Source organism: Amblyraja radiata, chromosome 11, assembly GCF_010909765.2.
Source record: "Amblyraja radiata isolate CabotCenter1 chromosome 11, sAmbRad1.1.pri, whole genome shotgun sequence".
Taxonomy (NCBI): Eukaryota; Metazoa; Chordata; class Chondrichthyes; order Rajiformes; family Rajidae; genus Amblyraja; species Amblyraja radiata.
In genome coordinates, this window is record NC_045966.1 from 42109982 (window position 1) to 42131294 (window position 21313).

General features: G+C 40.3%; 1 protein-coding gene across 8 annotated transcripts in view; it reads right to left on the reverse strand.

The window, feature by feature from the left end:
• diaph1 (diaphanous related formin 1) overlaps positions 1-21313 on the reverse strand; it is a 345460-nt gene that overhangs the window by 109775 nt on the left and 214372 nt on the right. The gene's annotated exons all lie outside the window — the stretch shown is intronic.

The following is a 21313-nucleotide window of genomic DNA, read 5'->3' on the forward strand; positions in this document are numbered from 1 at the left end:
GCACCAAACTAAGAAACGCAAAGGTCCCAACAACAATAAACAATAGCAGCCAAAATAGAAATATACCCCATAACCTACAGGTCACTCATTTTTGTCACAGGGGATCAGGTAACAGTTCTTAATTGTCTGCATTTTACAAAATTGAGCCCCTTGATATTAGCACAGCATTGTAATTACTCCCAGCTATCCGCTGTATTATGACTTTCAAGTATATTTTACATCTTGCCTGTCCCTTTGTGGCCTCCACATGGAAGGAGCTGAGAAACGGCATGACCTCCTCTGGCTAGGAGGGCAACTCAGGCCAGCCTTGGTTCCAATTTACAGAAAGACCAAACAAGTGTAAACAGTTAATGTCAACACTGCTGCTCCCTGGGGTACACAATACTGTGAGGCACCAATCTTAGAAGTCTGGCAGTAATGAGGTGAAACATATCCCAGCTGTGGTTAACAGATTCAATCTGAATGACCTTTCCTGAAAGCTTTTTAGGTGAAGCTTTCTTCAAGCCACAAAGAAAATGTATTTTTATAATGTACATTATATATGTTTAATGGTTCCCGATATCCAGCAGCTACTGACATATGCTGAATAGCAGCAATAAAGACACCAGGACTTCATTCGCCAAGCCTCAGTCAGATCATATAACTTCATTCACAAAGGAAATCAAGTTACATGGGGGGGTCGTTGCAAAGAAACAAAGACCGTCATTAATACAGCATCTTTACAATCTTGCTTCAAAGTGCTTAACACCACATTAAGCACTTTTTGAAGTCAAATTACTGCAATTGTGTAGGAAGCATGACAGCCATGTTTCACACTGTAAGCTGCACAAATACAGAAGGGACCAGGCCCAAACCTCACCTACGCTTTTTCTCCAGAGATGCTGCCTGACCCTTTCTGTTGGTTGGACAGTCAAGGATGAGTGACAACAGAACAAATATTATTACCAGGCTTTGCAAGTATCACTATACACAAGGAGTTTGCAGAAGTCTAGAACATTCTTCTACAAATTTAGGCACTAGTCTAGAACATTCTTCTACAAATTTAGGCTGCTTTTAAATCTGAGTGATCGATTTTTTATAATCAAAGGTTGCAAGGACATCGGAAGAAAGATGGAAATGCAAGGAACTGCAGATGCTGGTTTCCAACAAAAAGTAACACAAAGTGCTGGAGTAACTCAGTGAGTCAGGTAGCATCACTAGAGGACATGAATATGTGATGTTTCGGGTTACAGAGTGCTGGAGTAACTTAGCGGGTCAGGCAGCATCTCTGGAGAAAAATGGGTTATGTTTCGGGTCGGAACCGTTCTTCAAGAACCCAACCTTTTTCTCCAGAGACGCTGCCCGACCCGCTGAGTTACTCCAGCACTTTGTGCCTAAAACAGCATATGCAGTTTCTTCCTACACAAGATAATTTGGTTCATCTGAAGAAGGGTGCAATCCTAAAACGTCATCTCTCTATCTCCTGCAGAGGTTTTGCCTGAGCTGCTGAGCTACACCAGTATATTGCACTTTTTATAAAGGAGAAAGAAAGGCACATGGAGTTAAGTCACTCCATTATACAATGGGAGAAAAGAAGGCTAAAGACGATAAAGTTACTCATAGGTTTCAATAATTGTTCCAATGGCAAAGATGAAGGATGACTGGTGGCCAGGGTAGCACTGGGAAAATGTAAGAGTAATAGTCGAAGAAAAGCTATGTTTGAAAATGAGACCATTTATATTCATCAGAGAGTATAGACGGAAACTATTTCCTATCTCATTTGGAATATGATACCATGGACAAGCATGAGTACTACTCACTTATCAATGGCTGACAAGGAAAGTGGCTGGCTTGAAAAAAATGAAAGACATTTATATCTTGCAGTCTAATTACAAGCATGACTTAAACTGCAGGTTCACAGTAGCCAAACATTTTAATGTTAATTAAAACAGGCTCAACAAACTATAGTGTTTAGAGAGATATCTTGAAGATACAGGAAATAAGCCCAATGAAACAGAGTAATCCACCTAGGAATGTAATATATGTCTACAAAATCATTTAAAGTTTGGCTAAAATTGTAAAGATATTTTAATCTGGTTGGGAAGAAATTACGAGGGTTCATCAACTGTGGAGAGAGGCTGACAGAGTGACTTAATTTTTCCTAATTAACTTGCTCCCAATGGTTGTTTCATATAATCGCTTCATGATTGTTTGCTTTAAACAGTTCCAGCAATTGTTTTCCACGAGTTTTAGTTTCAGAGATACAGTATGGAAACAGGTCCTTTGGTCCACTGAGCCCTCACTGACCAAAGATCACCCACTCACACTAGTTCTATCCTGCACAACAGGCACAATTTATAGAAGCCAAATAACCTACTAACCTGCACGTCTTTGGATGTGGAGGAAACCACAGCACACGGAGGAAACCGCACCACCCGGAGAAAACCCACACAGTCACGTACAAACTCCATACAGACAGCACCCATTATCAGGATCGAACTCGAGACTCTGTCGATGTAAGGCAGCGACTCTACCACTGCGCCACTGTGCCACCCTAGCTCCATGCCAGTTTTGTATCTTATCACATTAGTTTGCTAATCATCCTCCAGCCTTTTTGGAGCTGAGGCATTACGTAGGACTAACAATAATAGAAGATTAAAATTATTAGTTAAATAATTAGATAAAATTAGTATTATCTAACCTTTAACAAATTCTAGAAAAACAATACCAAAGTGGCTGTCAGAAGAAGGGGTTTGACCCAAAATGTCGCTTTTCAATGTTCTCCAGATATGCTGCCTAACCCGCTGTGTTACTCCAGCGTTTCTGGTCTTTTGGATATTAACTAGCATGTGCAGTTCCTTGTTTCTACATACCATAAGTGACGATTGATTTACACATGGCCCATCATAACTCTATTGCTAGTATGACTGGATGGCTTATTTCTTGAGATTACCCCATTTTCTTCACCATCTCCTAGCTGTAAACACCTTGAGATACATATTATGAATTGTGATACATATACGAGCCGCTCATCTCACATTTTTGCCCAATATTTAGTTTTTGTGTTTTGTGAGTATGATTAAATATGCCTGATGTGGAAGCCAATGTCATATTCTTTGTTCGGACATGAAAAATGTATCTTGCAAGATGTTGGGACCGCGAATCTCTTAAAAAAGACGTGCACTGTGCACTAAATAGGAGGGTGGAAGAGAGCATCTGACACACTTAGACAGCAGGGACATGTAGTCCCAAGAGGTGGAGAAGATGGTGATGCTTGTGGATTCAATTACTGCAAATCTGCTCCAAGTCACTTCAAAGGCTGTTGCAACAATAACAAAATTGCTACGGCACTTGCAATCAGTGGGTTGAAGGAACTGTTAAAAGGTTCTAGTTCATTACAATAATTTGTCAAAGGCTAGGTAGACACAAAATGCTGGAGTAACTCAGCGAGATAGGCAGCATCATTGGAGAGAAGGAATGGGTGATGTTTTGGGTCGCTCTCCTATTTTCATGCACAAAAAGCACTTCAAGATTTGTCTTCATTTTGTCAGCAATGTGCAGTGCAATCAACTCCTTACCGATAAAGTGCCATATGGTAATTACTTCACAGAGTATAATTATAATTGAGGGTCACAGATGGGTTTGCGAACAGCAAGTTTTACCTGTAAGAAATGCTATTTATTTTCATGGAATTTAGTCATATTCCATATTTATTCAAATTTGGTCCGTTTTTGTAAATTTACAAGCAAAAATGACTCTAATTGCAATCGGACAACCTTCTCAGTAGAATAAATTTCTGCGTCTCTACCCTAAAGTGTCTAAAACCTAAGCAATCTAAGTTTCTAACATTTAGAAAGGACTTACATCATATTCAAAAATTAAGTACACAATAATGTAATTCAGTAATGGAAGAAGTGTACCACCTATTAACGGCAAATGGATTTGTACCACTCTAGTCCTTCGAAAGTGGCTCTCTCCCATTTCTCATTTCCATTTTGCCTTCTGGTACCATATAGAGGTGTGAGTTTACACACACATGCTTCAAACACCTAGCTCTACTCTCCACCACCTCCCCTGCTTCCTTCAACACCTACAAATTTGTCAGATTGCTTGTTCTACAAGCCAGTCGTGGGTGAGTGGAGATTTCCTTCAGGTTTTTGAAAAATACTGGTAACTGATACCAAGCGATATTTATCTTTGGTCATTAAATAATGAAATAGCTTTTAATGGAAGGATATATTTCAAAATGCCAACTTTTAAATTCTAGTGGAAAAGCAAATCTAAATTGTGACATGCATTCCATTGTCAACAAATACTGTGTTGTCACATATTATTTCATTTAGAAATGTCTTTCATTTTGCAATTCCAGTTTATTGCTTATCATATTAAAGTTACACTTTGCTGCATTCCAACAAAGAATATAGAACAGTACAGCACAGGGACAAGTCCTTCGGCCCGTAATGTTCATGACAAACACGTTGCCACTAATCTCCACTGTCTGCATACCCCTCCTCTCCCTGCAGTAAACGTATATAGTTAAAGGCCACATAAATAATGACAGATACAAAGACATATCCTTTAAACAAAAATGTTTTTCCAATACCCGCAAGTTACATAAGCTATATAAACAAAAAAGCTCTCTCCTTATTACATTTCACCATTCATTCCCTGAAGAAACAGCATGGGGTTGCTGTTATGCTTTTCACAGTGGAAGACTCACTGAGTCACTGGTACATTACAACAAACAAGACTCAATTTGCAAGACAAATAAATTCTCTATTTAATTACTTGAAATAAAAGATTTTATGTAGTGCACAAATACAGTTGTTTACCAGGACAGCTACTATTTAGATAGAACAGCGTGTTATTCAGTAGAATAATTTTAAAATGTCCCCTTCCATACATTGTCCTGGCAGTAATGATCTGCTGGATGAAATCAATAAAATTGCTTACTCTGGTTAAGGTCCAGGGACTTATTACACTGCTCAGAGAGGTTGTTCAGTAAGTTAGCTTGCCAGCTGGCCATGAAAGTTAAAAATATATAACCCTTAGTTACAGTGCTATGCGGCTGCCATGGCACCAGTTGCATTTATTTCTATTTCACTTCCACATTCTTTCACTTTTGCTCCTCACAATCTTTGAGAAGTCACAAAAAATTGTATATGCAAATCATGCTATTTGCTTACAGGGTGGCACAGTTGGTAAAGCAGCTGCCTCACAGATCCAGAGAAACACGTAGGGGTAACACAGTGGCACAGCGGTAGAGTTGTTGTCTTACGGCGGCAGAGACCCGGGTTCGATCCTGGCTATGGGTGCTGTCTGTAAGGAGTTTGTATGTTCTCCCCATGACAACGTGGGTTGTCTCCGGGTGCTCCGGTTTCCTCCCACACGCTAAAAATGTACAGGTTTGTAGGTTAATTGGCTCTGGTAAAAATTGTAAATTGTCCCAAGTGTGTAGGATAGTGCCAGTGTATGGGGATCGCTGGTTGGCACGGACTCACGGGCCCGTTTCCGCGTTGTATCTCTAAGTTAAACCGGGTTTGATTCTGACCTTGGGTGCTGTGTGTGTGGAGTTTGTTAGTGCCCCCTGTGGCCGCGTGGGTTTCCTCTCGCGTGCCAAAGACGGGTTTTGTAGGTTAATTTGCCTGTAAAATTGCCCTGAGTGTGTAAGGAGTGGATGAGAAAGTGGGATAACATTGAACTAGTGTGAATGGGTGATTGATGGTCAGCGTGGATTCAGTGGGCTGAAGGGCGCTGTATCTTCAACTCTATACTTTGTCATTCGAAGGCCAAATTTTATACTTTATCATACATAATGCAGACTAAATATATTAACGCAAATGAGAAATGATTTGCTCAAGGTAAAGACATCAAACAATGGCCAGTGAAAAGAGCACTATCTCTGAGTAAGAGCATACTAGCAAACTATTTTTTGAGGGAGAGAAAACTCTGTATGGGTTGTGAACAACTTTGGTGACATGCAAGTGAGGTAAAGCTTTTTAGACTCAATCTGCATTGCGAAGACTGCTTGCAAACAAAAACGAGTTCTGCCAAGCACTTTGCTCTAATGGAGATAATGCCCCTTTGACAAATTGCAAAGTACCAAACACATTTAATGTCCTCAAAGGGAACCTGGGTTCCCATGGAGAAATGATTGAGTTGTGACCTTTGCTGTGACACTTTATGTGCCATGAAAGTTTATTAGTTTAAAAGTAACCCAAATAATCACCATTTTGAAATGAATTTATTCAGCTGCTCCAGTTTAAAGGTAATCCTATGACTTGGAGTGTGCACTTTGTGATTTAAAGGATTTAAAGGATATTCCATCTTTAAAATCACTGAAAATGCAAACAAGACATTTAAAATGCAGCTGCAAATTACCCATTTCATTTATTTAAAAAACAAATGATCATCACAGAGTTTGAAATATTTAGTTTTATGTTGTTCACAGAATGCTTCCTGAAATTTTTTGTGTCGAAAGGAACTGTAGTTGCTGGTTTATACCAAAAATAACACAAAATGTTTGAGTAACTGAGCGGGTCCAGTAGCATCCCAGGAGAAAATGATTAGGTGACATTTGGGATTGGAAGTCCGAAGAAAGGTTCTAACCCAAAACAAAGGGATTAGGAGAATTGAAGTAATGGCCTAGAGGTTTATTTTGGTCCTTTGTCAAGTGCTTATTCTATGCGAATCAAGATTAAATGTATTAACAGAATATTTGACTCATCGTTGCAAGAAAACTGACACTACCTTTAAGAAGGGTCCCAACCTGAAATGTCATCTGCTCATGTTCTCCGAGATGCTGCCTGACCCAGAGTTACTCCAGCACTTTTGACTTTTATTTGTAAACCAGCATATGCAGTTTCTTGTTTCTACCTTGCTCCTTACCTGATTTCCACGTGCAAAACTTCCATTTCACATTTTCCTCAAGTTTACACCACAATTTTTCTTGTTAGATCATTGCTTTTCTAACATAGAGCCATAGAGCTGTACAGCAGGTAAACAGGCCCATTCGGTCCACCCCGTCCACACCTAACAGATTGGCATAGTGGCATCTGTCCAAACCTCTTTTGAAAGTCATAATTGCATCCACTTCTATAGCTTCTTCTGACAACTCATTTCACATACAGACCACCCCCTGAATGAATACGTTATCCCTGATGCCCCTCTTAAATATCACACGTCTCACCTTAAGCCTATGCCTGCTAGTTTTAAAATGCTCTACATTGTTAGTGTTCACTTTATCCAAGTCCTTCATCATCTTGTCCACCTCAATAAGGGCAAAACATCCTTCAGATAAACATGTATGCTGGTGAATAAACACTTTCACTTAAATCTTATGAAACAAGCAGTCCCAACCTCTAGAAAAAATTACTTTAATCTTTTTTTAAACCAGAGAGCATGACAAAATTAGAAAGTAATACCTGAATGGTGATTTGGAGACAGAGGATTACATAGAGCAATAGCTTATCTTGACTATGCTGACCAAGATGTCCCATCTATGTTGGTCCTACCTGCCTGCATTTGATCCATATATCCCTCTAAACCTTTCCTATCCATGTACCTGTCCAAATGATGTTTAAATGTTATAGTATCTGCAGCAACTACCTACTCTGGCACCTCATTCCATATACCCACTACCCTCTGTGTGAAAAAGTTGCCCATCAGGTTCCTATCAAATCTTTCCCTTCTCACTTTGAACGCCATAGCAGGAGCGTTCTCGTTTCGGTCCCTGTCAAATTCTACAAGAATCTGCGAATCCTGCTACCACACCACACACCACTTTGAACATATGTCCTCTGGTTCTTGATAACAAAACATTTTCACTGATTCCATTCAAGTTCTATCAATCATTCATAAAAATACGCGTATATTCCAAGGCAGCTGCATGACAGCTGATACCAAGGATGTCTAACCACCCAAACATTCACCCTTGTATCATTTACTGGTAAGCAGTGGAGCTTTCCATTGCTATGTCATTGCACAAAGCAGATCAGTTCAATACAGAGCAGCTTAATTCTGTTTCCACTTCTACATGGTACCAGAATTAACTAAATCAATGCCCATTGCAGCACCTCAAAGTTATTGATTTCTGTACTGTCTGTAGAAAATAAGCATTCTATTCACACACATAATTTCCCTGACGCACGAAAATATAACCCCAGAGAATTTTAGCTTTAATTTTGTTCAGCTTTAAACTAGCAATCGGCAAATGTACTTGCTCTAAAGGGGCTTCTCTCTTCACTGTATGAAAAATTAAATTTAACTGGAAACAAGTTTAGACGACAGATGGGTTCAAGTAGCCATTCAGTATTAACGTAGGTTATATCGCTCTGCAGCTCTGGAGGGGATTATTGATTGCTTTGTATTACATTTTTATGAGAAGCTGGCCAACCATTTTGACTCGTCTAACAACCACTTCATTTAGGGAGGGTGTTGGACACATCAGTGTGTGCTCGGTCGAAGGCTCGTCGGTCGTAGAACCAGGAGGGAGCTGTTGGATGTGAGGAACAAGGGCCAGTAGAAGGGTGAATCGGGGTAATGCCTCCAGCGCCCTCAAGGTCGGCTGCAGGAGGCGCCCCCAGGGCACAAAGATAGCCAGGCGAGGAGAGGGATGTCGGTTCGCGAGCCAAACCGGTTGAGGCCAATGGAGGAAAGCCCTGCAGAAGTCTCCAGGGTGCTATTCCCTATATGGAGGACGCCTGTCCGTGACTTTATTTAATGTGGGGGGACTGGTGCATAGACAGCCACCCCACGGTCCTTGACAGATCTGGGTCAGGATCCAGTGGCATGGATTCCAAGACGACCGGAGACCCTTTTCTGCTGCAGCCTTCATCTGCCTTCCCAGCCGTTGTGACGCTCCACTAAAGTCAGCCGTCGTCCTCCGCCTGTTCCACCAATGAGGTCTTGGTTGATTACTCTTTGTCAGAGACCTCCCCCTCGACCGTACAGCCATGGGTGGTCCTACCAGGAGCATAACTCCAGACGGCATTGCTCTCAGGATCTCAGGTCCACACAAGCTTCTCCACCACGACAAGGTGACAATTCATGGAGAAATAGAGCACCATTGAACCATTGAGGGCAAGAGAACACTCCTTGAGGGCTGGGCGTATTTGAGTGAGAACATGTAAGAAAGCAGAGCGGCAAGTGTATGCCTGGCATACAACGTGATATCTAGAGAAAACTTGCAAAACAGGTTGATCAATCAGAATGCATAAGCCTTAGATCTAACAGTTTTTTTCTGCTCTTTACACATGCTCAGGATCTAATACTCCAAAATTCATGCAACAAATATATAATGCAATGCAAACAACAGTTGCAGCTTCAGAAATCAAAAGTTACTGGCTCTGTAACATTAGTCAAATCAAACATTTGAAGTTATTTTCTTTTTAAACAGAGTTTCTTTGATATATCCACTTGGGAAACTAACATGCCAGCTACATCAGCTGCTTAAAAGACAACATGAAGTTCAGGGAAAATAACTCAAGTGAACTCACTGCCCATCTTCAAAAACTGATTAGTCCTAGTAAGATGCTCTAAAAGTTCAGCACAGTGGCATATACATATCATTTTCTTATTGGTGGAAGCATTCCAAGGCACAACACCTACATGTGTATTCAATTACTTTATATTAATAGGATATAGATGGCAGCTTTCAATGGAAAGATGCTCTCATCCAGCTGCACTAATCATTCTGCCACGAATAACACTTTTAGCTAATAAAGGATTAAGCACTTTATGGAAAATGCAAGATCTTCCCTACTTGTAAGTGGAGGGTAGATGAACTGTTTGCCCATTTGCACCGTCTAACCATCTCAGGACACATTTGGTACTTAGCTTTTGGTTTAGTATCTCACTTAATCAACAGCTGGTTAATTTACGTTAATTGGCGCCTGAGTCAAAAACAAAATGGTGGGAAAACTCAGTGGCTTAAGGAGCATTTGTGGAGGCAATGGGTGTAAATCAATGTTTTGGGTTGAGACCCCGTCTCCAGAATGAAAGGTAGTAGAAAGGTTGCAAGGTATTACTTTCTAATCTTTTTGCAGACAGAGAAAAAAAAGCAGAAGATCAGAAAGAACCACACAATTGTGTGCAAAATAGAATTGAGTAATGTAGTGGTCGCAATGGCCATAGGAATCTATCTATTTACACCTACCCTTTGTCTCTGGGTGCTCCAGTTTCCTCCCATATTCCAAAGACGTGTGAGTTTGTAGGTGAATTGGCCTCTGTAAATTGTCCCTAGTGTGTGGGACAGAACTAGTGTGCGGGTGATCGTTGGTTGGCATGGACCGCTCTGGCTGAAAGGCTTGTTTCCACGCTATTGTCTCTAAATTAAACTAAAGAAAAGGGAATGGCCAGAGTGATAGGCATCTTTGACAATACTTTATCCTTCCTGATTCAATGCACTGTGAAGATGGACTGGCTAGAAGAAAGTGGCAAGCCTGTCATGAACTTGGCTGTGTTCACCACTCCCTGCAGATTCAGGCATTCAAGAGCAGTGCAGTTTCCCTTGATCGCTGTCCTCAAATGCCACCCAAGCTGTGTATCATTATTCCCAGTTACACCTAACTGAAATCGAGCAGCTGACAACTACACAATTTAAGTGGCAAAACTATTTTACGGGTTGGTTCATTGCCGCCTCCATGTTACCAAAACTACATGCATAACTTTACCCTAGCTTAGATCTAAAACTATAAACCTTGGAGCGCACTGATCGAAATGGATGAGCAAATCAATAATACGTTGAAAGTATATATTTACCAAAGGGAATACGTGTGTAGATTAAATGAGAAAACCATGTTCCATCAAAGAAAGGTCTGAATCAAAGAATACCAGACCTTTCTTTGATGGAACATGGTTTTCTCATTTAATCTACAGACGTATTCCAGAGTGAGTCCCACCGCAAAATGGAGGAGCAGCACCTCATATTTTGCTTGGGTAGTTTGCTTTGATTTCTCCAATTTCAGGTAGTCCTTGCTTTTCCCCTCTTCCCCTCCCCTTCCCAGCACCCCCATAGCCCACTGTCTCCTCCTCTTCCTTTCTTCTTCCTGCCCCCCCATCCCCACATCAGTCTGAAGAAGGGTCTCGACCCGAAACGCCACCTATTGCTTCTCTCCGTAAATGCTGCCTCACCCGCTGAGTTTCTCCAGCATTTTTGTCTACCTTCGATTTTTCCAGCATATGCAATTCTTTCTTAAACATTTCAGCTCAAAGGAGTCCATGCCAACGAACGAGTTCTGTCCCACACTCTAGGGACAATTTACAGAGGATAATTCACCTACAAACTCGCACGTCTTTGGAATATGGGAGGAACTGAAGCACCCAGAGACAAAGGGAAGGTTTAAATAGATAATAATAATAATAATGGATGGGATTTATATAGCGCCTTTCTAATACTCAAGGCGCTTTACATCGCATTATTCATTCACTCCTCAGTCACACTCGGTGGTGGTAAGCTACTTCTGTAGCCACAGCTGCCCTGGGCAGACTGACGGAAGCGTGGCTGCCAATCTGTGCCTACGGCCCCTCCGACCACCACCAATCACTCACACACATTCACACACAGGCAAAGGTGGGTGAAGTGTCTTGCCCAAGGACACAACGACAGTATGCACTCCAAGCGGGATTCGAACCGGCTACCTTCCGGTTGCCAGCCGAACACTTAGCCCATTGTGCCATCTGTCGTCCCAAATACCACCTTATGGGCCTTTATGGTACAACAGCTACTGACACTAGATAGATTCCTATTGCGACCACCACATTACTCAATTCTATTTTTCACAAAATTGTTCATTGTGTGGTTTTTCTGATCTTCTGATTTTTTTTTCTCCGTCTGCTAAAAGATTATAAAGTAATACCTTGCAACCTTTCTACTACCTTTCATTCTGGAGACAGGGCCTCAACCCGAAACATTGATTTACACCTATTGCCTCCACTAATGCTGCTTAAGCCACTAAGTTTTCCCAGCATTTTATTTTTGACCCAGGTGTTAATTAACATGAATTAACCAGTTATTGATTAAGTGAGATACTAAACCAAAAGCTAAGTACCAAATGCGTTCTGAGATGGTTAGAAGGTGCAAATCTGTAGTTTATACCTCCTTTGATTCAAAGGCTGATGCGAATCAAATAAGAGAGTATTATGTAAACCTACTTTTGCTTCCAAGACAGCCCAGAAGTAATGCAATGTTCTTTCATCAAAACAAATGGGTTTCTGCTACAGAAGCTCTTAGTCAGTTTGGTTGCAGGCATTTAAAATAAAAGATTGTGCTACTAGGCACCAGAAGATGAATGCTTGCTGCCAGGGAAACAAACAGCAAGGAGCCACAGCAATGAGGCGTCATTATTGTGTAAAACACACTCAAGAGACCGGCAAAAACATTCTGAACAAAAACAGAGAAATTATGGAAACAATTAAAGCTACAGTACATTAAACAAGATACAGAGCACGATTCCCTGAACCTTGCAGAATAGCAGGGAATCTTTTGATTTTATGAACACAAATTACAATTGGGAGGAAATTAATGCTCCAAGCATTATTCATTTGTTAAATCTATTTGAATATGTATTAATGACAGGCATGTTTATTAATCAGTGCAGCACCAGATTTTTCAAAAATTAAAATAACTCAACTTTTGAGAAGCTCAATGAGGAAACGAATAATACACAAAATAATGGAGTAACGCAGCAGGATAGGCCAAAAAAAGAGGAAGCAAATAACTGCTTTCCTTCACCTCAATAGATTATCTAGTTTTAAATGGTGGAATGGGATACCCTCCTTTCTCTATATTTAAAACACAAAGTGCTGGGAGAAACTCATCAGGCCAGGCAGCACCTCTGAAGGACATGGATAGGTGACATTTCAGATCGGGATCTTTCTTCAGTCTGAAGAAGAGTTCAGACCAGAAATGTCGTCTGTCCATGTCCTCCGGAGATGCTAACCCACCCGATGAGTTACGCCACTGCTTTGGGTTTTACTCACATTTCCAGCATTTGCTGTTCCTTGTGTCTCCTTTCTCGGCTTCCTGAATCTGACCCACAGATAACAAATTATATAAAATGAAGAATTGTATTAGTAATGTACCCTTATAAAGACACATTCTAGTTTATCTTAAAATTTCTCTCCGTACCCAACAAAGGCAAAAAGGAAAGATTGACGAAGCACAGAAGCACAGTCAGAGATAGGTAATAAATGGGAGTAGTGGATAAATGGAGAGATTTGGAAGGGAGTTCTGCATTTGGTCACCATGTTATAGGAAAGATGTTGTCAAGCTTGAAAGGGTTCAGAGAAGATTTACCAGGACTCGAGGGAATGAGCTATAGGAAGAGGCTTGGGGTGTAGGAGTATGAACGGTGATCTTATAGAGGTATACAAAAATATGAGAGGAATAGATTGGGTCAATGCACAATCTTTTGCCCAGAGTAGCAGAATCGAGACCAGAGGACATGGGTTTAAAGTGATAGGGGAATGGGAACCTGAGGGGTAACTTTTTTTTTACACCAAGGGTGTTGGGTGTATGGAACAAGCTGCCGGATAGACAGGTAAATGGATAGGCTAGGTTTAGAGGGATTCGGGCCAGATGCTGGCAAGTGGGACGAGTGTAGTTGGTTGGTGAGAGCAAGATGGGCCGAAGGACCTGTTTCCACCCAGTATGACTCTCTGACTCTATTCGGAACCGTCCAGCTGACGGTGTGGATTGAACATATGTGGAATGTACAACACATGATGTTGAGGAGAGGTAGAGTCTTGGCAGCGGCCAAGTCCATGCTAACTCTTTGTTGAGCAATACAGTGAGTTCTTGAACCTGAGCTCGATCGCTGCAGGCATACAGTTAACTCGTTTGTAATGACTATTTCCTTATGGAATCATTATTCTGCCGCCCTGAAAGCCAGGATAAATCAGGTCATTATTACTTGGCTATAAAAACAGCCAAAATTTATCTTATCCAAAACCTTAAATATTTGTCCTCTGTTCTTGAAACAATGTCAATGGAAAAAAAAATTATTTGTCAACTTTATCTAAACCAGTCACTATCTTGTACATTTCTAATAAATCTCCCCCCATATTTTTTGCTGGAAGGAAATTAAGCTCAACTTCTCCAACCCAACCTAATACTAAAATCTCTCTTTACAGAATTGTTCTGGCAAATCTCCACTTCTCTCTCAAGGACCTTCATCTCTCTCCTCAAGCGCAGTGGCTAAAACTGGACTCAACATTCCAGATTCAGCCCAACTAAATACTTAGAAAGGTTTGGCTTAACTTCCCTGCATCTAAACATAATACCTTATTCTGATCTGATAGATCCTGACCCAAAACGTCAACTGTCCATTCCCTCCACAGATGCTCCTTATCTGCTGAGTTCTTCCAACACTTTGTGTTTTGACCAAGATTTCAGCATTTGCTGTTTCTTCTGTCTCCGTAATACCTCTATTCTTGTCCATTCAGAGATATACGCACATACCCACTGGATATGCTCTTCCTGCATACTCTTTAGAGATAACAGCGCAGAAACAGGCCTTTCAGCCCATCGAGTCCTCATCGACCAAGGATTTCCCATACACCAGTACCATCCTGAACACTCGGGACAAGTTACAATTTTAATGAAGCCAATTAACCTACAAACCTGTACATCTTTGGAGTGTGGGAGGAAACTGGAGCACTGAGGTACAGTGAAAAGTTTTTGTTACGTCATCTTTCCAGTAAGCAGAAAGACAATACATGATTACAATCGAGCCATTTACAGTGCATAGATACATAAGGGATTAACATTTAGAGCAAGGTAAAGCCAGCAAAGTCCAATCAAGGATAGTCCGAGGGTCACCAAAGAGGTAGATAGTAGTTCTGCACTGCTCTTTGATTGTGGTAGGATGATCGCCCCCCGACTCTTAAAATTCCTTCTGACAAAATGCATTAAGGTTTGCAACACAACTTACATTTCTCTTTATTAAATTCCAGCAGCCACATGTCTACCCATTTTTCTAGCCTGTCTATATTGCACTGTGGCTGACTGGTATCATCCCTACTATTTGCTACAACCCAAGTTTGGCTTCATAAACTAATTTTGAAATTTTACCTGATATTCCACCAAACTTGTATAGAGAGACACAAGGAACTGCAGATGCTAATTTACAAAAAAAAGATACAAATTGTTGGAGTAACTCAGTGGGTCAGGCAGCATCTCTGGAGAAGGTGGACAGGTGATGTTTCATGTTAGGATACTTCTCCAGACATACCTACAGGTTAGTAGAAACAAGGAACTGCAGATGCTGGTTAATACCAAAGATAGACACAAGTGCTGGAGTAACTCAGCGAGTCAGGCAGCATCTCTGGAGAAAAAGGATAGGTGACATTTCGGGTCAGGACCTTTTATGAGACTGCATCTCTGGAGAAAAAGGATGGTTAATGTCTCGGGTCGGGACCCTTCTTCAGAGTCAGAAGGCGGGTCCCGATGCGAAACATCATCTATCCTTTTTCTCCAGAGATGCTACCTGACCCGCTGAGTTACTCTAGTACTTTCTATTTACCTTATACAGATAGGTTACTTGGGTTTGTCAAAGAATGATAAAGAATGGATCCAGCACTGGAATGCCAAAGGAAAGACTGAAGCATCTGCAATCTACAGTTATGGTAATGGTGGCAGATGTGAACAATTTGAAGCATGGGTTACTCGGAGTTACAATCAAAAAGCACTGATTTGGAACCAAACAAGACCATTTTCAAAAAATTGCCAGCACTAAGCACCAATGAAATTGTTATATAAACAGCTCCGCATTAAACATTAATGGTATAACTTTTTATCTACTATTTTCACTGTAACTCATTTAAATTAAATTGGTTAGCAAATGCTTTGAATGGAAATAGATAAATATCTGTAATTAGTAATTAATTAGATATTCAATCAATATGTAATTAGGTGTTCATCAATCTCATCATAACCAAATCATTGCATTAATTAATTTAGTTTAGTTTAGCAATACAGCATGGAATAGGCCCACTGAGTCTGCACCGACCAGCAATCACCCATATACTAGTTCCATTCTATACATTAGGGACAATTTACAGAAGCCAATTAACCTACAAACCTGCACGTCTTTGGAATGTGGGAAGAAACCAGAGTACCTGGAGAAAACTCACGCGGTCACAGGGAGAATGTGCAAACTCCATATAGACAGCACCCGTAATCAGGATCAAACCCGGGCCTCTGTCGCAACTCTACCGCCGCGCCACTGTGCAGCCCTTAAAATAATGTTTTCTTAATGGTAAAAGTTTGAGTCAAGAGTGCAAAAGTATACAGAAATCAAGCATAAAACAAAATCCAGTATTTTACAGAGAGAATGATGAATACTTCCACAGCTCCCAAACACTGCTACGCTTGATGTACGGCATAAATTTACTGAAAACTACCATAAGCATAATGAAGATCACAGTCCCAGTCAGTGAATTGTGCGTTTATTCATGCTGGCCAGCTTCCAGTAACTGACTTGGTGCCAATTTCTTGTATATGAACTGAGACATGAATTGTGAGTAGGGTACTAAAGTTTAATTATTTTCCTAATTGACTGCCACAGATGCATTTCCTGTAAGGCAGTCCTGACCTACCATTTACCTCATTGCAGACACTCCAATGACTATCTTTCATCAGACTTTACTTTGCACAAAACATTATTCCCTTTATCCTAGAGTCATAGAGTTATACAGTGTGGAAACAGGCCCTTCGGCCCAACTTGCCTACACTAGACCCACTTGCCTGCGCTTGTTCCATATCCCTCCAAACCTGTCCTATCCATGTACCTGTCCAAATGTTTCTTAAACGATGGGATGGTCCCAGCCTCAACTACCTTTTCTGGCAGCTTGTTCTATACACCCACCACCCTTTGTGTGAAAAATTTACCCCTCAGATTCCTATTAAATCTTTTCCCCTTCACCTTGAACCTATGCCCTCTGGTCCTCGACTTCCCTACTCTAGGCAAAAGATTCTGTGCATCTACCCAATCTATTCCTCTCATGATTTTGTATACTTTTTTTAATGCATCAGTTTATTTGATAAACATTCTAAATCATATCTTACAGACAGCTCACTCATAAGATTGGCCAATGATTAGTAGGTCCTTGAGATGGGTTCATCGACAGGCACACTCCATGGCAATAAGTCAAATTAAATTAATCCTGTGATAGCTAGCAGAATTGCATTGCTCACAGAACATGTCAGCACAATTCTTTATATCCAATAATTTTATGAGTGTCATTAAATATATTGGTGTACAACAATTAAAGCGGAATGTAGTTTAAATATCACTTTAAAAAAAAAAGTTCTCTCTTTTCAGTGTCAAAGTGGCAGTTTATAAACCTCTGTGAAATAATGGTAATCCAGGGCAGAAGAAACGTGCTTCTTTTAAAGCAAAGATCTTTTGGAATGGTTAAGTAAACTGCATCAATTTTTGGTGATGAATCACCAGTTTAAAACATCAAAGTTGCGCACCTGTCAAGCCCCCCCCCCCCCCCCCCCCCCCCCCCTCCCCAAGGGAATCGTTTCACATCAACAGCACCAGCTGCAGAAGAAGGAGCGGAGAAACAGACGCTTCGACCCATCATGTTCATTCCAATCATTAAGCACTCATCTATATCAATCCCATTTATCAGGACTCGGTTCATATCCTTCTATGTCTTTGTAATCCAAGTGTTTGCCTTAAATGCTGTGAGATTAACTTGCCTCCATGAATACCATCTCCTCAGGCATTACACCTCAGATTGCAACCTTGGTGATAAAAAGTTCCTCCTTCACCACTGCACCCTTACACTATGCCCTATGGTTTTAAACACCTCTACTTTGAAGATCTTACTGCTCCTCAACTGAATCCTAAAGGTTAGATAGACAGTACTAGACTAAAATTTGTACTTATTGTGAATAACATGAAAATATCCATCAATTATCACAATTCAGTTTTGTTGCATCACTGGAAGTAAAAACAGAAAATGGCGGAAATGCTTAGTAGATCAGGCTGTATTGATGGAAGCAGAAATGTAAAATTCAAAAAAGGGAATCAGTCTTATCGTCTTAAACTATAGTCAGAAGAGAATTTAAGGGAAGGTCCGTGATTGGGTATAAACAATGAGAGATTAAATGGTGCAAATAGTGTTTGCTAACGAGTCAAACAAATAAATGAGGTATGTCTCGGAACGGAATAAAGAGGAAATGTGAAATACAAAGCTGAAATGGCTAATTATCTGAAATTGTTGAATGTATCACCAAGGGAAGGCTGTAATGCGTGAGGCTGGAAGTTGAGATGCTTTTCTCAAGTTTGCAAATAATTTTATTGGAACAGTACAGGAACTTTGTGTCTTCCACCACAGTGAAGAATGCTGTGGTGGATGTTTGTGTATTGTGTGTTCTTTTTAATTGTATCGCTGCTGGCAAATTCATTTCACTGCACCTTCGGGTGCATGTGACAAATAAAATTGACTTTGACTTTTAACAATAGTACAGAAAATGCAGAGTGCAAGTTCTGTATCTGTATACTGTGGACGGCTTGATTGTAAACATGTATATTATTTTACCTGACTGCATAGCATGCAACAAAAAAGTGTTTCACTGTATCTTGGTACACGTCACAATAATACACTAAACTAAAGACAGCTAGGAAGAATATCAGGTTTGTTTTTCTTTTTCCAATGGCAAAGACTCCTAAAACCAATTGCAGTCTTAGCAGAAAACCTGATGTTTCAAGGTCCTGTCTATCCTTAATTTCATACGATCATTAAGCTAATGAGAACGGCATTTCCACATGAGTTGGTTCAATTGTTTGCCAAAGAGAATTATGAATGTTTTATTGTTATATTTCGCCTCCGTTCCAAAGCTCATGAAGTCATCAGGGATGGATATTGTTGCTTATAAAGATTACAAAATATTTAGACAGAGGCAGCCTATTCGGCCCAACAGGCCTACTCTGATTTACTTACTCAAGGAAATAATAGCATTTTAATGCCCACCTGTGATCGCCTTGAACTAAATGGCTTTCCAGGACATTTTTTAGGGTAGTATGAAGTCAACCACATTGTTGCAAGTTGCAGTCATACATACACCAGAGAAGGCAAAAAAAGTTTTGATTCAATTCAATGATACTTTATTGTCACGTACTTAGGAAAAATGCTTTGTTTTGCATACAACTCAGTAAAATCATATAGCAAACGTCACCTAGACAGTACACAAGTGTCGCCACGTTTTGGTGCCAACAAAGTTACAAAAGTTCACCGAACTGTCCTATCTACTGCCTGCTGCACGTGACAGCAGCCCTCCCCACCTCCTCCCCCATCCACCCTGTCGGGTCCCCCTTTGATCTCTGAGTCCCTTTCCCATCCCTGTCGGGTCCCCATTCCTTTTCGGCATCGCCACCCCACCCCTGCTTGAAAGGCAGCTCCTCTCATATATTTAATCTCAATCCACCTGTATTTTCTGAATGTGTCCATGGATTGCAATAACTATTAATTTCCATTCTCAACATTCTTTTCCAAAGTAATAAACTTATGATATGTTATGATGGCTCCCAGGTTTGATTTTGCCCACGGCAATGGCAAATTTTATGCTCCCCATTTTCAGCTATTTCAAAACGGCATCCTCGTCAATGTTTCATGTCACCTTTTTCTCCAGAGATTCTGCCTGAACCGCTGAGTTACTCCAGCACTTTGTGCCTTAATCTGTTTTCCATGTTCATCTTGCAAATATTGACAAATTAGCGCCTGCAATTAGGAATATGATGGAGTGGTGGACCAGTAATCCAGAGGATTGAAACCATGATCAAACCTTCCCCAGCAACTGTGAAATTTAAATTAAATTTAAATTAAATAAATTTGCTTAAAAAAATTAGAAACCGGTCTGTCTTAAAATGCTATCTAGCTGATAAATGCTGGAGAAAATCTCAGCCCTGCACTATACAGGATTCCAGACCCAGCCGAGCGAGTCTAATGTCTTAAAACCATTCAGCTTTTTCAGGAACATCATCATCACATGCGTAGACATCTGAGGAGGAAGCTCAACATACCTTTCAAGGGAAATTGGAGATTGGCACGGATGCAAACATCGTTAATTAATAACACTAACTCTGATCAGATTATCTCAATCTAATCACCTGAAAGAAATAATGTCCTCTTCGCATGATTAATGTGGAAATTCATTATTTCAGAATATGTAAATGGAAGGGTAGAATCAAGTTAAATTAATCTTCAATACAGCAGCCTACAGAAGGAAATTAGTCTTTGAAAGCAGGCAAGGCTTTTGTGGAAAATTACTTTTGGTCAATTCCAAAACATTAAACTGATGCAAATTAACCTAATTAATCTTGATTCATTGAAGCATAGAAATAGGATAGAGCAGGGGTGGGATTTCAGGTCAATGGCCTTCCATCTGGTTAGAGTGTGATTAAACCAGATTTCCAGGATCAACGTGTGTCTGAAGAATGGTCCCAACGCGAACATCACCTATCCATGTTCTTCAGAGATGCTGCCTGACCCGCTGAGTTACTCCAGCACTTTGTGCCTATCTTTGGTATAAACCAGCATCTGCAGTTCCTTTTTATTATATTCCAGGATTTATATGATTTTTTTTGCATTTTAATATGATCAATTCTCATCTACAGATTTATTTCCCTATCTGAAGATGCTGTCTGTCCTGCTGTGCCTTCTGTTATGCGCAAGTTTTACAACATTTCAAGTTTTACAACTGCATTTCAGAATTTCAGCATTTTTAAATTTGTTTCTCTCTCTCTTTTGTTCTGCTTACCACCATTTCAAATTAGCTACCATTAACAGGCGTTTTCCAGTTGACATTGATGTATCATCCATTTTCTCCTGGTCATCATTCCACAACAGACATTCCCTTTGTTCTCCCCATCCCATTCCAATTTTTGGCAACATAAATTATGTTTACTCTCAAAATTGGTCAGGTAAAAAGTCATCAATCGGAAATGATAAACATTTCTTCCGCAGTCTTACCATTCCCAGTATTTTTGTGTTCTTATTTTAGACATTGCCACATCTACAATGTTTTGCTTTATTAAAGGTCAGTCAGCAGATGCAAGAAAGAGGTTCAACAAAAATAATCTATCATTTAATGGACAAATTGAGAGAATCGCTCAACTGTGATTACTGCTTAGAATTCATCTATTAAAGCTTTTGCCTAAGACTTTCTCAAGGCTCTAACTGTGATAAAAGGAAAATGTTTCACTCAAACAGCAATCAATTATTTACATTATCATGAAAAAAAAAGAATTCCTTGTGCTTCTCCAGCCTGAAATTTCAATTTGTCTGACAGAAACTAAATTGACCTCTTTTTAGGGAATAC